This window comes from Ischnura elegans, chromosome 5 (assembly GCF_921293095.1).
Source record: "Ischnura elegans chromosome 5, ioIscEleg1.1, whole genome shotgun sequence".
NCBI lineage: Eukaryota > Metazoa > Arthropoda > Insecta > Odonata > Coenagrionidae > Ischnura > Ischnura elegans.
This window is the reverse complement of record NC_060250.1, coordinates 119,674,324-119,694,323: the sequence shown is the minus strand read 5'-3', so window position 1 is coordinate 119,694,323 and position 20,000 is coordinate 119,674,324. Positions and strand designations below refer to the sequence as shown.

General features: G+C 37.7%; 1 protein-coding gene and 1 non-coding gene across 2 annotated transcripts in view; both read left to right on the top strand.

Annotated features, from left to right (window-relative positions):
• Positions 1–20,000, top strand: part of LOC124159476 — a 333,447-nt gene that overhangs the window by 160,872 nt on the left and 152,575 nt on the right. The window lies entirely within an intron of this gene.
• Trnal-aag lies at positions 12,394–12,475 on the top strand. Its single transcript has one exon. It is a non-coding gene; the product is annotated as a tRNA-Leu (tRNA).

Here is a 20,000-nt window from a genome sequence, read left to right as displayed (position 1 = left end):
TGGTGCAGGTTACAGGGTACTGGTTAGCTGACAGGAGAGCTGAGTGGAGAACAGTGTTAAACCAATCCTCGGACTGTTAGCTTATGATGATGGTATGATGTTCTTTATCTATTCCCTCTTTTGAATTAGCAGTTGATAAGCGGCTCATTCACCGACTAATTACTCGATTCAATCGAGATTAACCCTAGCTGTACTCAGTAAATTATTATTGATAACTTCCACAGCTGTTCCATAATTTTGTTAAAATAAGACATTGCAATATTTCCACTAAGTTTTATTAAAACTCAGTGGAAATATTGCAATGTCTTATTTTAATAATTTTAACATCTTCCACCTTATCGTGCCCAACATCATACAAGATGTTCCATAATTATTCTACATTGGAAGTAAAAGAATAAAACTGAGTAAGGTTCACTTGTGTATTTAAATAGGAACTACCCGGGTTTCGTAACGTAGTTACATCTTCAGGTAAGATGTCCCTATTTAAATGCATAAGTGAACCTTATTTACTCTTTTATTTCCAAATGGAGAGGTTTCATAGGAGCCTGAAGTTATCAGTTATAATCTCTATCGTAACAGGCTCAACTTTGTGGAGGTTCATTTATTTATTTATCAGTTATATTTCTAGCATGTTAACAAAAAACCAATCATGTAACTTGAGTACGAGACATAATAAATAATCATATAGCACGAATCCTCTTTCATCTCGTAAGAATTGGAGAAAAGGATATGGTTGAAGAAGTTAACTTGGACACCACTTATTATGTCTTAATCATTGAAATGTCGTTCTTGGTTTAGTTCCGACGATAATATTACCCATTCGTGTTCTCCTGTGTGCCGTGTACTATGTTGCGTGTGTTGCAATGCTTGATGGGAAGGATGAAAGTTAAACGTTTTCATGAGCGTCTCGCCTCCGCTCTGCATGATGGGTATTAATTTTTCCCCTCTCTCACGTGACCTCGAGAAAACCTCAAGTCGTGTGCATTTTTCCGTCCAGGTGGGTTCACGATCGCTGTATCAATCAAGATCAGGTTGCGTCGGCAGCCGCATTCTCACCGCGAGATTGAGAACTCCTCGAGCGGCCATCCCTTTCTTTTCTCCAATTAAGTCGCCCTTGATGTCTGCTCGATCGGCTGCGAGTGGCTTGACCTGTTTATCGCAATTATACTCTTACAGTTAGCTAGCTGCTTATGCTTTCGATCTTTTTTTTTGTTCTCTTTTTTCTCCAATTGGAATCACGTCGATGATCATTGAACGCGGGTCATTTTTTGGACGAATGCACGAAATTGAGGAGAGAAAAAAATATTACTGATAGCTTCAGGCTTTTTTACTTTTTGAAACCTCTCCATATTGGAAATAAAGAAATAAAACTTTGTAAGGTTCGCTATTATTTTAATATGGAAACGACCCGGGTTTCGTAACGAGGTTATATCTTCAAGTGAAGATATAACCATGTTACGAAACTTATACAAATGAAAAAAATAAAATAAAATAGCTTAAAAATTAAATATATAAATAAAAAATTAAAAAACATGAATCCTTTATGAACTGGAGAAAAGGAGATGATTGAAGAAGTTAACGTGGAAACCACTTATTATATCTTAATTATTGAAACGTATATCTTCAGGTGAAGATGTAACCACGTTACGAAACCCGGGTCGTGCCCATATTAAAATAATAGTGAACCTTACAAAATTTTGTTTTTTTATTTCCAACGAGAAAAAAAAAGTTGACCCGAAGAGACTCATCCATTAAACACGGTCGGCGTCAGTGGCGGCGGGGATAAGTCCTCGCCGGCCTTACCGAAGGTCGTAGGTTCGAATCCCGCCTGGATAGGTTGCCCCTTCCAGGACATGGGTGTGGGTGATATTCTGTTGTTGATTGTTTATCCCCTTGAGTGCCAACGGGTTTTCCAGGTACTAAGCTAAAAGTGCCGAGGCATTATTGATGATTTTGCAGTAGGTAAGGAAAAAACATTAGGTCTCAAAAACAACTGAAGGTATATATTCAAAAACTTTAAGAAATCTTCATTATATGTGATTTCACCTTTTTAATGTATTATTTGACGAATTTCTGGTAATATGAGATATTTTTTTATAATTAAAAGAAAATAGTTAATATTAAAATAAAATGAATACTTACTATCGAATTATTAGTGAACTATCAGCAATTAAGAGAGAAATAGCGGCACTCTTAGGGTTAAACTCCCGATGTAAAGGCCACATTGTATTGTTTTCGGGGGTTTATTGAGGTAAATTAAAAAATTTAAAAAAAACACGAATCCTTTATGAACTGGAGAAAAGGAGATGATTGAAGAAGTTAACGTGGACACCACTTATTATATCTTAATTATTAAAATATCGTTCGTGTGGCGCCCTTGCTGAAGCTCTGGCAATGGTTCTTTCTGTAGCTACCAGCGTTTGAGCTAGCAGCGTATGCTTCGCTTGCCAGCTCTACCATATCATTTTATTTTTCCACAAAAAGTGATATATCGATACCTCCACTGCCAAAACGCTCAACAATCGCCCACCGAATCAAATCCGCTCATGTAGTAGCCCAACCATACGAATCCGCTCATCTGGCAGTGTCCGGAGCATAAACGCTCATTTCCTATTCTCCAAGCTTGGAGGTGAGCGTTTATGCTATAGCCTGCTGCTATTTGATTCGGTGGGCGATTGTTGAGCGTTTTTGCGGTGGAGGTATCGATAGAGGCATAAAATGAATTGATACGATTTTTTGGCGATTTTCCTCAGGCGAGCTTGTTGCCTTGGTTATTAATTTGTTTTATTATGATGCCGCAAGGGAGCCGTAGCCTCAATTCTGCGTATCTTAATTTACACCCGATGAAATACCTTATTGGGGGGCTGCAAAGATATTCATTGTAGTGTGTAGTATTCCATTCTCTCCTCTTTTCCTCCCTCAATATAAGCTTCTGGAAATCGTGAAAATACCCATTTTGGGTCGAAACGTATACAACGAATCAATATTTTTGTGTAAACCAAATTTGTGAAGGTCTCTAAGGCCCTTGCCACTCATTTCGCTTTCATATTTTTCTTTAAAGAATTATTATCAAGATTAGTGATTTCGTCAGTGCGTTGTTTCCTTTCCAGGTACTACATTAATAAACCGCAGTGCCTTGTTGTAATCTTCATCGCATAAATGCTTTCTTGCTTCAGAAGGGCATGGATTTTGATTCTACGCATGCCAGAAGGTGGTTGTTTAAACTATATGATTAGTTCTTCTGGCCCTCACATTGGTCATAAATATTATTTCAATCATCTAATGTTTTACATCTAGGACCAAATCGACCTCACTCTCGTAGCATTGTCACAGTTAACGATCCATTGATACTCTCCTTGTTTGTTCTCTTTTCCTTCTTCTGATGATGCCAAGTCTTATGAGTCCAAATTTATTTAAGTTTGGCTGACAAGTTGGTTTTTGGCATTTTTGATAGATTTTCTCAAAAATCCAAATGCTCTCCTGTAACCTCTTTCGACCCTGTTGATTCCATTTGTGCGCGCTCTCTTCCTTATTTGCGTATTAACGAATTATCCCACTCTATTCACGTGATCATCATTTATGATAGAAAGACCTTACTGAATAGTAAACATGAGGGAATAAAAAGTTACTGCTCATCATAGTTTTTGTTAATTCATTGATTAGTTTCTTTGGCATTTACATTGTACATTTATATTATTTAAATTAGCTTTGTTTTACATTTGGGACAAAATCAACTCTAATCTCGTAGCATATACACCGGTGACGAGCCTTGACTACTCGCCTATAGTATTCTCTTTCTCTCCTATACTTATGCTGCCAATAAGTTTATCTTGGGCTAGTATCCCCTCACAAGTATCAAGCTTGTGCTTAATTTTAGACTTGCAAATCACTTTTGCTCATTCAAAATTACAGATTATAATCCTCTCTTCTCATATAGCCCGTCCGAAGTTATTATTTTAGCGTTTTATTGTGTTGTTAGCATTGGTGTAATTTGCTGTTATAATACCGCTTTATTAACGGTTTTTTCCAAGTATTTTTTCTTCATAGTGTAGTGAATATCCCTTTTGTAAAAAAAATTGACGTCCCATTCGCTTCAATGCTCTACCCAGAAAGACGGTTTTAACTCAAGGCATGAGAAGGCGGGTAAGCGGAGGGCGCATTCGCTAAGCAATTAAACCGATTAACTCACCGTATTGCACCGTAATTGCAATTAACTACGGCAATATTTCTCGTTGCGTGACTGCATAATAGATTGAATTTTTTTGTTGTACCCCCGTTTAAGTAGATAGGTTCACCATAAATCGGTCGATAATCAGCCATTTTATTTGTTTGATGATAAAGGCATCACGCCAGTGATCAATTCCAGTGCGGTGTAACAGAGTTCGATTATTTCGTGGAATAAAATTATTGCCTTGTAATATTTTAACTCCTAACGGCCCGTTTGGTGTTTTATTCTGTAACGCATAGTAACTGGTCTGAATGCCTTTCTTCGATGTTTTTTGTTAACTGATAAAATGATTCCACGCGCTTCAATGTGCTTATCCTCAAAAACGTGTTGAATTGCGATAAGATAAAGGGGCCTTAATTAAAAAGCTGTACCTAATTGTAGAGAAAGTTGATAAAGTATCTGACCTGATATGTCTATCATTTTCCCTTTTCGTGGAAGTAATATTTTCCAATCATAACTTTGCGTCAAAGATGTTGATACAGCTGCCTGTGTTGTTTTTTAGATCACGAACCACGATAGCGTGATGGATCAGTCAAAGTTTCTTTTTCTTTATTTTGTTATTTTTTAGTCTTATTCTTAGGCTCGCCATTTTTTGTGAACATTTTTATTTTCGTCTATGCAGGTGTCGAAATATCATAATTTTCATCTACTTTGCTGGTTAACTTGTGAAGCAACCCAGATTTTATATTGCTGTCAACTTATCACCAAGGCAAATACATATGCCTGTCACACTTTATGAGTTTTGTCTCCTTTAATCACATACGCCATCTTCAGTGGCGGTGGACGGTGCATGTCCTGTTAGTCAGCCTTGGAAGTGAATTCTCTGAGCAGGCCTTGTAAATTGCCTGCAATCAACCCATTGTGTCACCGAGTTATTAATAACCCTTCATCTTACTTGGTTTTTCTTGTAAGCTTTCTCATACGGTCACTGTAAACTTCTGAATGCTCTTTATGAATATGACAGTGAAAGTTCCGGAAATTGGCCATGTTTGGGGGTGCAATTGAGGGAATCAGTATTTGCACCGATAGCGTTTTGCGATCCTTTATTGTTGCATGGAGAATGATGCTTCCTGGAACATTATAGGGACTTTTCATTATTAAGTATTTCTAAGCATTTAATTCCATGCCCCTGAACCTCAAAATTTTCTTCTAAATTTATTTACTTTAACACTATTGAATAGCTTTTGTGCAGTTGATATGTTGAGTTTCAATGCATACCCTGGACTTAAAATCTTTTCTTTTTCCTAGTAATTATTCATCCGAATTATCTGAGGAATTTTATAAATATATAGTTGTTCTCATGCAAAAAATCGCGACGCTGATTGGTAGGTATACGAGGAAACGATTTTTAATTTAACGTAAAAACAGCAGCACAATTTTTTCAAGGCTTCGGAATAACATTATGTTTTTTAATAAAATTATAGTTGTGTCATACTAAATTATGTAGCAATTATCTGCCTTTTTTCTCAAATTCTTTTATTTAAATTATTAAGTTGAAGGGACTATAAATACTTTCAGGTGAATACGCTACGAATTCTGTGTTTCAATAACTCTGGTGTACCTTTGGTTGCATTTTTCGGGTATTTCGGATCATGCGTGGTAGTTTTTTCACAACTTATTTCTAGTATGAGAAGTGAAGTTTATTTTTTTAAATATTGTCCGTGATGTACTGGTTTAGAATTCGATCCACAACCAGAATCATGTTTTCTGACGCGATACATTACCTAATTGTTACGAGTGCATTGCTCATTTCCATCTCCTTCCCGTATAACCTGTCATCCTTACATCTATTATAGATTTCAACAATTTCTCAATGAGATTCTCTCATCCCTCAATAGGGAAGTGCACTAATTTTTTTTTATTGCTGAATTTGAAAGTTTAGCCTAAAAAAGAAACATTAGTATAGTCACTTTTATTTTCTGCATCTGGGGTATGCACTTAAAAACGTTTTGAAAGTCGGAAAATTTCATGTTGCGCTGAAACACAGTGCCTCCATCTTGATTGAGATGTGACGTCACAAGGCAGTAGTCACCAGTGGAGTATCGCTGTATTCCGTCGCCTTCTTTAGCGCGGCGAGAGTTTCCGGGAATCGGTGGAGTTTGCTTCCTAAAAATGTCGTCTAGTACCGAAAACATGAATTCAAAATAGAATTATAAATGATTTTTTGTTCCAAATTTCATCTCGACGTCGAAACAAAAGCCTGGAGAAGATATTCATTCCCGTGCCTTAAGCACAAGCTATACGGAATAAATGGTTCAAGGCTGCTCCTGACTCTTACCTATCGATGATATTCTGTTTTGAAGATCATTTGAAGGTATTGTAAGATCAAATTGATATTTATATTATAATAATTTACTTAATAGGTACCTCAGTCACATCAGAAAGTGCGTTGAGTCAAAATATAGCATCTTCCGCGTAGACCTACGTAATTTATAAACTGAAAGTAGTTTGGTTAAAGAATTATGGCGCGACTGTTTTTTTACACGACCGGGCAAAATGCGTACTTTGCCCATGATATGTGCATATATGATAACAAACGATTTTTGTTAAAGTTAATCTTTATTTGTTGAAATTAGTACATTTATAGGTGATACAGATATAAAGGTACACGGCAGGTCGCGCGGCGTAATTTGTACTCCACTGGTGACGGGTTCATCTTGCTGATCTAAAAAATTAGCTACAATACCTCGAACTTTGAAAACTCGCAATATAGGCAGTCAAAGTACATTGTAAGAATACACGAGACCATTATAACCCAGAATGTACGTACAATGTCGAAATCCTTGGTTTTCAAAGATTGACGCATTTTATACGCCAGCGCGCCCGGTCCAGGGTTTTCAACTTTTATTTCATCCTATTTGTTAGTTGAAATTATATTTCAGAATGGTTCTTTTAGCACTGCTACTGAGGTAAACTGGTAGGTACTGAGGTATGTACTGAGTCAGGGGCGGATCCAGGATTTTTTTCTGGGAGGGGCACAAGCAAGGCCGTATTCAGGATTTTGTTCTGGGTGGGGCACAAGGATACCTCGTAATACAAAACGAATGCAATGATAATGGGACCGTATTAAAAATCTTGCATATTTTTGAGGGTCTGGGTGGGGCACGTGCCCCCGTGCCCCCCCCCTGGATCCGCCTATGTACTGAGTAAGTAAACTCCCTTTGGAGTAATGTGAATTACAAGTGTTCGAGATATATGGCATTTTATATTCGCTTTGTGTTCTTATTAATTATGCCTGTACGCATATTGTTGCTTGCCGCGAGCCTTTAATGGTATGTGCTCTTGCAAGAGTGGTTTTCATTTTTAATGTGGAAGTTGGAAGAAAAAAATTAACATTTTAGCGCACACCAACCCTTGTAGTCATCGTATCTCGGCGCTTGTAATGACACTGCTAAAATACCTAAACGCCATAATGACGATAAAAAAATTGTCTCATGTCAATGATTGCTGCAATTATAATTAATGATAAACTAGACGCCGTATGATCACAATGAAGGCAACAAAAAATGATGCCATGACGTAGACTTGAACCACGGTCCTTCGGGTAACATCTTCCCTTTGACTCGAGCACTCTACCACTACCCCAACCGACTCATTGGGCAGTTGAGGATATTTTAAATTTATATATAACTTGTAAAAAGTAACGCATGAAAATTAATTAATTACAGCCTAACTAACGCCCTAATTGAAAAAGATGCAGCAAGGTACGCGGTCTCCCCTTGTTAGCCTTAACGTCTCGCATTTCTATGGAGCGTTGAACCTGTCCTCCTTATTCAAAAATTCAGTAACCATAAATACATCAAAGTTTGGTATACAATTTATAAATCGTTGGAATTTTCCTTCTCCCAACCAAGATTATCTTTTCTTGAACCCATCCTGGACAGCGAACCATTGCAACAACCAGCCAGCTCGGAAATAAGGCTAACATCCCATGATTCTAGTAGCGAAGGGCGAACGTTCCGGCCGGCGTGAATACATACGCAACGAATAAGTCTTGCAGCAAACGTCTGAAATAGGTTTATTAGTTTGACTCGGTTCTTACAAAAAAAGTTTTGGCATGATAAACGGCATTGTGCCAAAATATACCCAGCGAAAAATAAATGCCATCATGCATTTATTAAAGATTCAATGTGCTATTCGTACTACTCTTTCCAAACTTGAAGTTGACACGTAAATGAATATTAATATATTACGCAATGATGAAGTCGTTTACTCAAAAGAGAAGCAGCCACATATATAATCTGAAGATATTTTATGACAGCAAAAAACGGATACCCTAAAATTCTGTAATTTTTCTATGCAATAATAGTGGTAGAACTAAACGGTGTAGAAGCTGCCTTCTGCTACTGCCTTGTGACGTCACGGCCAATATTCAACATGGACACCCGTTTTCGCGGCCTTTGAATTTTTCCATATTTCAGACGGTCATCTCGAATCAAGTATTCACTATTAGGATTTAAACTGTGGTTTTACGACATTATGTTATTCTGAACTCTAATTTAAAAAATGTGTTTGGTGCATTTGAAACACTAGTGCACTTCCCTATTGAGCCCACTTTTTCTCCTGCACGTCTGTGAACAGTCATTTTTCTTATTTTGTGTGATAATTTCTGCTACATTTAGTCCACTGATTAGTCCTTTAAATTATCTGACCTGGGCTTTTTCGTAGCTATCAGTATTCACTCTACGGTTTCATTGTGATGGCTTTATTATGTGAAAATTTACTTTGCGACCCTTCTCATTTTGTTTGTCTTGAATGGGTTACCCATTGAAGCGGTTGGTTAGATTGAGCTTTTTTATCGGGCGTGTTAATTATCCGTAACATAGGAAAATCCGCTTTTTAATTGGTGCAATTACGTCAGCAGTGATACTCCATCGGTTGATGTTCGGCGGCATGGAGCAAGGTGACTGTTACTCGCAATCAGTCGTGCAATCTGTAATTCGCTTAATATTATTCACCTGTGAAAATATTTTCTTGGAATATAACCCGTTACTTTTCAGTTCTCTGCCGCCGGATTCGCTTTGTTGCACTCATCTGTTTGATAGGCATCCTGCTGTCTTGAATTCGCCTTCTCTTCAGTAAGGAAGATTTATCGGTTGTTCTTATGGCGAGTATTCTTGCACCGTTGTTCAATGTGCGGGCGTCACAGTTCACATATGTACTTCCAGGCGTAAGTTGCGTTTTGAAACCTCATATTTTTGTTATAGGTACATCAAGAGAAATGCAGTTCTCTGATTGAGCTTCTCCATTTGTTGATAACGAATTTTTGTCGCTGTGATTTCTTGGCCTGCCAGCTTTTAACTAAAGCCTAATATTACGCTGCAGTGTTTTTTTTCAATGATTCGAGTATTTGTGTTGAAAAATCTAATGCAGCTGTACTTAAGAAGAGCTAATATTTGCAATTGTATCTCCTTGTATAAGAATCAGTCACATGGGACGACGTCGCAAGAATTGGAGATCGTGGATGCATAGAAGTGCCTTCAAATCACGATAGCCGCATTGTAAGCAGTTTCCTGACATTATGCCGTCATTAAATCCAGTTGTTATCTTCCTATGGTCATCAAAATCCTGTGACTCGGATCACAGATGATGTTACATAACCAGGACCGCGTGATTTATACTGAGAGCCTTGGCAATCGAGGCTAATATCGATAAATTCTCAAGACACGAAGAAGGTAATGGGCGAACGGCGTTGTCGATTTACGTGCCAAAATCATATTTTCACAATTTCTTTTACTTTTATTATTCCTTGAAAAGGTAGTGATCCCATATGTTTCATTAGTTCTTTCTATTGTTTTACTGTGGGTTTTGCCTGTTGTCGCGTTACACCATTAGTCATCATTGGCCATCTTGCGAAGAAGCCGGAAACAACGCTAAATCCCCGATTTTCGTGTAAAAATATTTATAACCTTGTAGTAGATTTACGTTCATATTCTTCGACTCTACCAGGTCGTGTTAGCTGTAATTGGAACTTGCTATCTAATATTACCCCTGACCGTAAGAAATCCAAGCAGAAGAACTTCGCTCACATAATTCGTTTCCGCTTAATTTGCATGTCAGCCGGCCTAGCCCTTGCCGACAGCGCTGTCGTTGGTAGATTCGTTTTCGTGTCACGTTGTGCTGGGAGATAAGGCTCTCTCTCTCTCTCTCTTTCTGGCTGCAGAGGCAGCCGTGCAGACACAGCAGCCAGGTGGAGGAGGGTGGGGAGGAGGATCACTGAGGCGCTTATGCTGGATCCTTGGCGCGTCTTGCGTGGGACGACAGGAGCGTCGTCGCCTCTTTCGAGAAGAATGCGAATATGTCGATTCCCTTTTCAACCGGGAGAGTCGTCACAACTTGCTTCAAAGTTCGCTTGCGATTGTTTTGACTGCTAACGCTCACTCAACCAATGTTCTTCATAGAAAAATAAGGAATTTCAGGAAAGCTACTCTAAAAACTTCCTGTAATGTTTAATTATCTTTTAAATTTCTTTTTATGTTGTGATTTTGTTTGTTGTGATCTTTTTATGTTGTGGTTTTGGCGCTGTTTTGTATGGTATATTTTATTTGAACTTGGTCTTAGGAGAGGGTTAATTCTGGGTGTGGGGAAAGAAGTCTGTCTGAGGAGTCTTGATTCTGAAGAGCTGCATAAATTTTTAGCATTTTTTTAGTCAATGCTATTTGTGACTTAATCCGTTGCTTTAGACTTGCAGTGAATGAGTGCATTTTACTCTGTGAATACAATGGAAAGAGTCTGACACTTCACAGTAAAGTTTGAATAGAAGTAAGAAATAAGTTACTACTTCTTGTAACTGTAGTTTTGAAATAACATTTCATTTTTTTGTTCATTCAGTTTTCAAATCTAAATTTTCGGTAATGTGGGAAACAGATTTTATGTAGTTCAATGTATCACTTTTTCCAGTCACTTGAGAAGGGTGTTACTCAAATTTGATTAAATTATTTTGATTTCAATAACATGATTAATTTTCTAATGACCAATAAAGTCCTTTCTGGGTGCCCACGCTAAATAATTGTATTTTTTCTAATACACATCCGACTCCTTATCAATTCTCGATCAAGCCGTTAATAATGGTATGCAATTACCTTAAGGGCTATTGAAATGTTGTCATTATATGCAGTTTCCAGAAAATGTAGCATTTGAAACTCGTCGAAATTCGAAATCTTTGATCTGCAGTCGCTTACTACAGTTGCAGGAGCATATGTTGAAATAGCCAGGAAAATAGTGAAATCTTTGTTCCTTGTTGGAGCTTCTTGGTTGAGAGATGTTTTGTTCATATCTGCCGCACGTCGAAGTAATGTATTGGTTCCATATGCTTCGTTTTGACTACTCAATTCGTAATGTGACTAATGAACACCATGCCTTCCCTAGAAACGATAAATTAAGATAGATGTTTTGCTGAACGGATAGATATGGGAATTCGTTTCTCCCCCGAACCATAAAGGACTTTAATAAATGCTAGTCCCAACTTCGTTAGAGCACTTCATATTTTATGTATATACGGCTGGTATTCTAACACCCCCTGCCACACGCCTTTTAGGCGGCTTGCGGGGTATTATGTAGATGTAGAATGTCGATCGCCGTACCGGGCCAATCGAAGCCGAGTGGGGCCATCTTGGGAACCATCTAGTCTCATACACTATGTAAAAAAATTGAATGTGAGCTAATTTCTTTTGATGCGCATAAATTTTTGTATAAGTTTCTAGTTATATATCATCCCAATTTTATTTAAATCAAATACACGTGATCCATCTGGAAAATGTTGAAATGCTTATCCTTCCCTCGCACTCTCATATGGCGCATACTCCGGAATTCCTTCGCAGGACGGAAGAATACGTAATTGCCTGGATCCATTCGATGATGAAGTATCGCCATTTCTCAGCCTAACGATCATTGCATGTGATCAAAGGTTAGACATATTCTTTGACCTCTAGATTATGATATATTTGTCGTTTACTGAAATCACGGTTATGTATATCAACATCGCAACTTCATTATCCTAAAAGAATTTTTTTAAACGCAACAAAGGAAATAAAAGTTTTGGTTTCCATCCAAACCTAAATTTGTACTTATGCTGCTGGTAAATTTCCCTGTGATTACAGTCCTATTAATGCTCGAATCGTGCGTTTGAAGATCATTTCGCCTTGTTCGTGAAGACACATGTATGTGGTAGCGTGGCCGAGCGGTCTAAGGCGCTGGTTTAAGGCACCAGTCTCTTCGGAGGCGTGGGTTCGAATCCCACCGCTGCCAAATTTTGTCTTTCTCCTCCGTAACCTCCTACTGCTTACTTGGGAAAATCTTTTTGCGGGCCACCGTAACCCAAGTCGTGGGTTCGAGTCCCGCCTGGGTAAATTGTCCCTGTCCAGCGGGGGTTTGTGATCGTCCTGAATGTCCGTGAATGTTCGTTAGATTCCCCCGATGTAAAGAACTTTAAAGAAATATATGATGAGATATAATGGCTTTGCTAAGGAATTCTAATTATAACTCCCCTGAAAAGCTCAGTTATGTATTTACGATTTATTCTGGTTACATCAAACGCTTATGTGTCATTTAGTGATTAGTAAGTGAGAATAATGTGGAGCAACTTTAGTTCTTTACTCCTGCAGTTTCGCTTTCTGTTCTATTTGTGCCGCTATTTTTATGCTGTAATTTATTTAAGTGATCTCTTGGATAATTTAGATGAAATTAATTTTGTTGCTTCAAGCTTTCATTCATCATTTTTTCAAGCACTCTGTCAACCTTTCCGATTCTGGATAAATTTGCATGACCTATCTGCCACATGTTCAGATACTTAGGATCTCATGTGTATTGTGCGTTGGATTTTGATGTCATTTCTGGGAATAAGCAGCTGTTTATGTGGCCTTTGTTCTGTAATATTCCGTCAAGTCAATGATAAATATTTTAATCGTATATCATTCCGAAGTGTTCCAGGAACGCATATATTGGTGTGAAAATAATACATGTATTGTAAGCTTTGCTCTGTTTATGAACTTCTCGGTATCTCGATACCCGTTGATGAATAGTCACTGTAAGGAACAATACGCGCGGTAATTAGAATCGCGTTAGATCTGTTCCATGAAATAGATATCTCGGCATTTCGGTAGGCCTGTACTTAAATATTTTCCTGATTTCCTTGTTTTAGTTGAGGTAAAAGCCCTCATCTCTTCATAATCAAATAACCTCCATTTTAATGGAATAATTTTTATTGGTTTGGTATTTACTTTGGTTGACGAAGTTGAATCCTTGCTAGAAGATAAGTCCATTGCAAGTAATCCGATTTATGAAGCGTTATAATAAGTGTTACCGATAGTGTTTTCATGTGATTTTCAAGTAAACGGTTGTATTATATAAAGCGTTATTACTAAGTAATTGATCTTTTATTCTACCGCGATTAATTCTATGGTGATATTAGCTAAACTGTATTCAAATATTGGCATCGGATATAGTTTTTACGGTAAAAATCGATGATGGACTCGATTTTATGGATATTAAATTCATTGCCAACGTTTTCTAATGTGCACTGTAGTATCTCTAAGTATATTGCTAGGTATTTATAGATTCAAATACTTGAAATTGTTATTAGGTATATGTGCTAGAGGCCCTTATAGGTAAATCCTTAACGTAAATGTTTTGACTTCTAGTAGGCCAGTAGATGCTTTTAAATACCTTCTACGATATTCATCGAGAGATTTCTTTTACTTCTGGGGTGTTTAGCAGGGGTTCAATCCTTCTACTCAGCATGGAAGATACATTTCATATAGTTATTGGTGCTACCGCAGTGGCTAGTACGAATGGCCTTCTCTCGCTTAATATGAACTATAAAATATGCTACATAAGCAGCTAAAAAACAGTCTTACATGCATCCCGCAACAGCAAACAGGGCATGCAGAGAACTTTTAAATATGCCGTTGGACTGATTATCTTTTTCAGTTATAATTAAAGATGGGAAGAAAGCGTTTTCTGTCGACTTTCGAAAACCTCGAATAAAAAAAACTTTTATTATTATTCTTTCGTATTTTCTTTCTTTCTTGGAATGATTTTTCACCTGGAAAGGCTTGTCGTCTGAGAATTTGTTTTTTTTTTTTAATTATTCCCGAGCTGTATACTCTGCTATAATATCATATCCAATGATTTGTTATTACATATAAGTAAGGAAATATAAAATGTTACATTATTACGCCATGTTGGTATATTCACATAAATATCGCGTGCGGGGAGTCATATTGTAGCAGTCGTCAGCGGACTCGGACACGCATATTTCGAGGACTCGTTAACAAGAACCTGAAGGAGGGTGCATATAAAAGGCGTAAAAAAATTTTGAATTAAATTCAGGGTACTTAATTAATACGGTGCATCATGTAAAGCGCCATGATTACAATGCTAAACAATCGATTGAGGATTTCTGTCCTTATGGTTATGTTTATGTACTTTTGCTTTCTATCATATTTCCATGAAAATATGTTTGAACACTTTTTTTCTCGTATCTGTGCGGCAAAAAGCTTTAACTTATTGAAAAAACATTTTAGTTACAATAGAGTGAGTTATCAGCAAAGTAGAGACCTAAGAGCTTAGTCGGTCTCGGGAATCTCTTTGCCATAGTGGAGAATCAACCATTTCTCCTCGTCAAGGGTCTTTGCGTGGTCACTCCGTGTCGAAGCTAGTTGCCTTCACTTAAGGTCGCGAAGCGTGACTAAGAAAACAGGTGTCCGGAAAGAAACAAGAGCGCAATGCGCAGGAAGCTTAGGCTGTGACGTCTTTGAGGAAGCTGTTCGGCACTTTTCTATGACAGTGGGTGGAGTAGGACTCAGTCAGAGAAATTTGAGGTGAAGGCCCATGATTGTAGATTGAAACGCTGTCAAAAATGTAAGGACAAGGCCCTTTCATTGATCCCATGTAGTGTGATTGCATCATGCGTACGATTTGCCTTTGAGTTAGATTTTTGATATGACAATGCAACCTCATGGTTACCTCCTTGATGTTGCGTGTTATTTTATTTTGTGCCTAACCTGACTATTGTAGCCATTTCAAATAGGAGGGTGCCACAGCTCACATATTTGGCTACGGAACCTCCTATTTGGGATCTATCAGAACCTCCTGGTAACTACGTGCTACTTTACCCGGATTTTAATTCTGTCCTCAATTCAGCTTAACACTAGGAATACCGGACTTGACACCCCCCCTAGAACTACCGAATGGAGTCATTTTGACTCCTACCTTATTATTGTTTATTTTTTCTGCTTATGTCTGTTTTTATTGATAGATTGCATTAGTTTATCATTTTTGTTGATTATTGCAATATTTCAGACGTCGTTTTAACAAAAAAATATATTTTTTTTAAATGCGAAATTCGACAGTGTTGCTTTGAAATTCTTTTTTCTTACATGTTATGTTGTTTTAATAGAATTATAATGGAAGAATTGGATAAAACAGCAAACGTAGACTTTTCAACACATTTTATTATATTGTTTGAATGATCGAAAATATTACTTAGGCTACATGGTAGTTGGGAGGATAATTAACTAAAGCAAAAAAATGCAGTTGATACGCCACGCATTTGTCTAAGGTGCTTTAGAGTTCAAGCATTGTCGTTCATTTTCATTGCCCACACAAAGACTTTTGGCAGGTCTTACAATTCCCAACTGATAGATTATTTTGGCACTTTGGTTTTGCCTGGAAATAATTTTTTTTTAGAAACCCGTCAGAAGAATCTGCGGCATTGGACACGCAACGCTTTTATCTAAATCTAACATGAGGATCAGCCAACTCTGTAACGAGCTTTTTCTAAAACGTCTTGCGCGAAATATTTTAGGTAGTCTCATTGTACACTATCCATGAACACCTGCTAAGTCGGGAGTATTTTCCAACGAGTAGATAGGCTATCACTGAGTAGACGTTCTTGTGGTATATTTGTGATTTCATCTCTTTTGGTTCTTCTATTCTCTTTTATTTACCTTTCCCACAATACTAGTACCCTGGATTGTTTTGCTGTTCAGCGAGTTTGACTGAGGTAAATTTAATTATATACAGTAACATTTCGCCCTTTTTCAGAAATGGTTGCATTGGTTTCAGTACTGCTAAACGGCAATCTGCATGAAGTGAATTACCTTTTCCAACATAAAGGAAGGCATTTGCAAGATATTTGCTCTCCTTGTCAACAGGTAGCCAATATTCATGGCCGTATTTGTCCGGATTAGAAGGAATGTACAGAGTGAAATATACCTAATTACACTGGGAAAAAGTTGTTCATCAACTATAATGTACGGACCAGGTTTGTAACAAGCAATGTAATTCTCTATGAATCTATCGTACACTATTGAAAAGAGGGCAAACTTGACAGTTTTGAGTCGCTGGAATCAATTAGATTTCTTATCAACTCTTAGACATTGCAAAATGTTAACAAACCTAGTCGATCGTTGTAGAAAATGGTATTCCCCAGTCGTTTGACCAAATACTCTCAATAGAGTAATCATTTGTACCTGGTATTCCTCGGGCATAAAATATGGCTATACATGCAACTAGCTCCACATCGGAAAGTGTAAAATCTTCGTAATTTTGCCTGCGTGGTTCCACAATTGTACATCGCTTTATGTGAGTCAGTATAAACGAATCGATAAATAATCGTATATAATACCTTTTTTTGTAACTACCCATGAAAGGGAAAGTAAATGTAAATTACTGCTTATATTTCGCACGCGTTTTGTATGAATCTTCAGACTCACTAGAAACGTTTTGAGGAATAAAATCCTCGACTTCGTCACAGCCGAAATGATCTTTTGTTTCGCGTTCCGATTCACCTTCCGGTATAGAATGCAACATAGATAGGACTTCTTCACGCTTTCGCCTACTTCTTCTAGCCATACTCCCAGTCAGGAAAAATGAAATCCTTGCTTCATAGGAGTTTTGCAGTCCACTCGAGAAGTCACTGGATTCACTAATGCAAAGGACAGCGCACGGTTTTCCTGTGCGGCACCCGGCAGCCAGCGCTGTCAGAGCCGAACGTGCTAGGACAGTAACTTTATTTCATTCTACTGATTTATTTTCCTGGTTCATCAGTATATCAATTTTTCTGGGGAATCGGTATATTAGAGGTACTGTTTCATATTTGAAAATCAACTTCCACGCAGTCAAGGCTGAAATAAAAGTGCTGCAGCGCAATGCACAGTATTAGCGGGCGGCGGCAAAGGTGGGCGGCGAGAAGGAAGGGGTAACGGAGGAGGGACAGACACAACGGATTCTAAACACATGGATTTGAAAATGCTATGAATTGCATATTCACCACTTTATCGCAAGGTAAAATAATATCAGGACATTCACATAGTTTGTAGATCCAAACACCGACCCGTAAAATAAGAAATGCTTTCAAAGTCTCGCAAATATGAGCCAAAAGGAAAATAATTGTATATTTAAGCCTTTGATTGATTTATATTAATTATTATTGACATAAGAAGAGATAAAAACTTGTATAAATATTACTATTTGGTGAAAAGACAAGCAAAATACATTAGGGAGTCAAAATGACTCCCTTTGGTAGTTAAAGGTAAATTTTGAAAAACGTGCACTATTTTATTTTCTAGAATTATTTTAATCGCACAGCCTTATTTTGTGTCGAAAATGAATAAAAGTCACGGAATTTCAGGCCGGAATTCGGAAAATTTTAGACAGGGCAGAGAAATAAAAATGGCGAGGAGTCATAATGACTCCATCGGTAGTTCTAGTGTTAAAATGTAAATCTTTTCCCTCTCCAATTAAACATTCTTCTTCAGAAGCCCTTTCCTAATATGCCACTATCATGGATTTCAACATCTGCACATCCCAAAAGTGCGCTTTTCAACTGCCTTGATTTTTCTCATACAAATTTGTTCTCGTTCATTCTGTACAAAACATTATTTACTGTTTATGTGATACGGAAAATGTGAAAATGCACTATAAATACAGTAATTTTAAGACTGTTTTGAAATATATCACCATTGAACACTACGGGCTGCTAATCACGCTATTAGGATTTAGTATATCTTAATATGTTCGTATGATGTCGGAAGGTTTGGAACTCCGGGGATATCGTTTAGAGTGCCAACGAGTTTATTTCTTTCTAAACGCATTTCTAAATTTATAATTGATTTAGCTTTTTTTAAAAAAAAAAAACAGTATTTCAAAGCGTCTCTCATTTATATTTAATTCCAATTTAACTCAATAGCTCTCCTCTGTGAAGTCTTCCTGAATATCAAAGCAATCTATTCAATGGTTTCCGGCTTAACTTTGTGAGAGTTGAAGTTCACAAATGACAGAACGACTTCGTTTTCTTCCACGGATTTATTTTCTTGGTAGTACGACATGTTTCAACCTCAAGAGATCATTTTCAAGTACAAAAATGTTTTGACATGTCTTGTAAATTTATACCCAGAAGGGACTTGGAGGGGGGAAGTTGGAGTTAGGAGGTCCCCCCCCTTAAGTCCCTTCTGGGTATAAATTTACCTGCAAGACTTGCCAAAAAATGTATATTCTTGAAAATGACCTCTTGAGGTTGAAACATGTCGTACCACCAAGAAAATAAATCCCTGGATAAAAAACGAAGTCGTTTTGTCATTTGTGATCAAAGCAATTGTTTTGAGAATCTCCATCCAGTCTCGAAATGGATCGTGAATGGTGGATAGAACGAGGATGGAGACTACGCGACGCGTCTCCTCGCTTATTTTTAGCTTCCTTATCTGATTAAGCAGAATGGGAGAATGTGACGCTGCACGGCGCTGTGTTACAGGAACGGATTCCCTTTCAGTGCACAGCTGCACCAGTGCAATGATGAACTCTCGAATGGAGGATTTCTGGCTCTATGATTCTGTTTTCGTACTTTTTGTCTGTTGCCAATGACGGATCCAGGGTTTTTCTCTGGGGGGGGGGGGGAGGGCATAAGGGTCTACATTCAAACAGTCTTCTCATATTTGAGATTAAAAACAATATACTTACAACAATTACTGCATGGCATGTTATCTTTATTTTAATGTGAAAGTTATTAATGAGTTACATGAATAAATCTCCCCCCTCCCTTCCCCCTAAATCCTTCTATGTCTGCTGCTGTTAACAACACTGATTAATCTAAAAATTCATCTGTTCATAAAATATCATTCTAGCTCATATCCATTAATCTTTGTTTAAATGCCTCATTTTTTTACTGTAAAAAAAGCTTTAAAGTAGTATGACACACATTAGCTTGCGTGAAATTTACTGGTTTAAAGTATTTATTACCGTGCACGATTAATTCCGGGCGAAAACCTCTTGTACGTCCTATCATTTTTGTATTCTTTGTGGAAAAAGGTAATTTAGAATCTATCGAAGATTTCAACGAGGAATTGATTCCATTTGCCTTTCTTTCATCTAAGTTTCTTTAGCATCTCCTATCCTTATTTCATATTCTTTAGAATTTTTTTTCGATCTGCTTCAATATTTTACGGAGAATTGTTGGCTTAGTGGGAGAATGTCCCTTACATCCAGTATAAGCCTTCATTTTTAGTACGCGAGGGCGCTCCCGAGCAATAGCAGCAGACGGCTAGTTTCCACTGAGGGACCCCTTGAATGATTTCAGGCATTGGGAATGTTCATTCTGCTGGGAGGAGTGGTGGGGACAGTTTTAGGTCTCAATTGTAGGCGGGCCTCCGAATGGGTCGGACAATGATCGAGCCCGAAGGCTATGGTGAGATGAAGAGCGCTTTGGGCGACAACGACGCGTCTTCTCTTTTGCCACCCCCGTCAAGTGTCCATTGGCGAATTTATATGCTCTTGT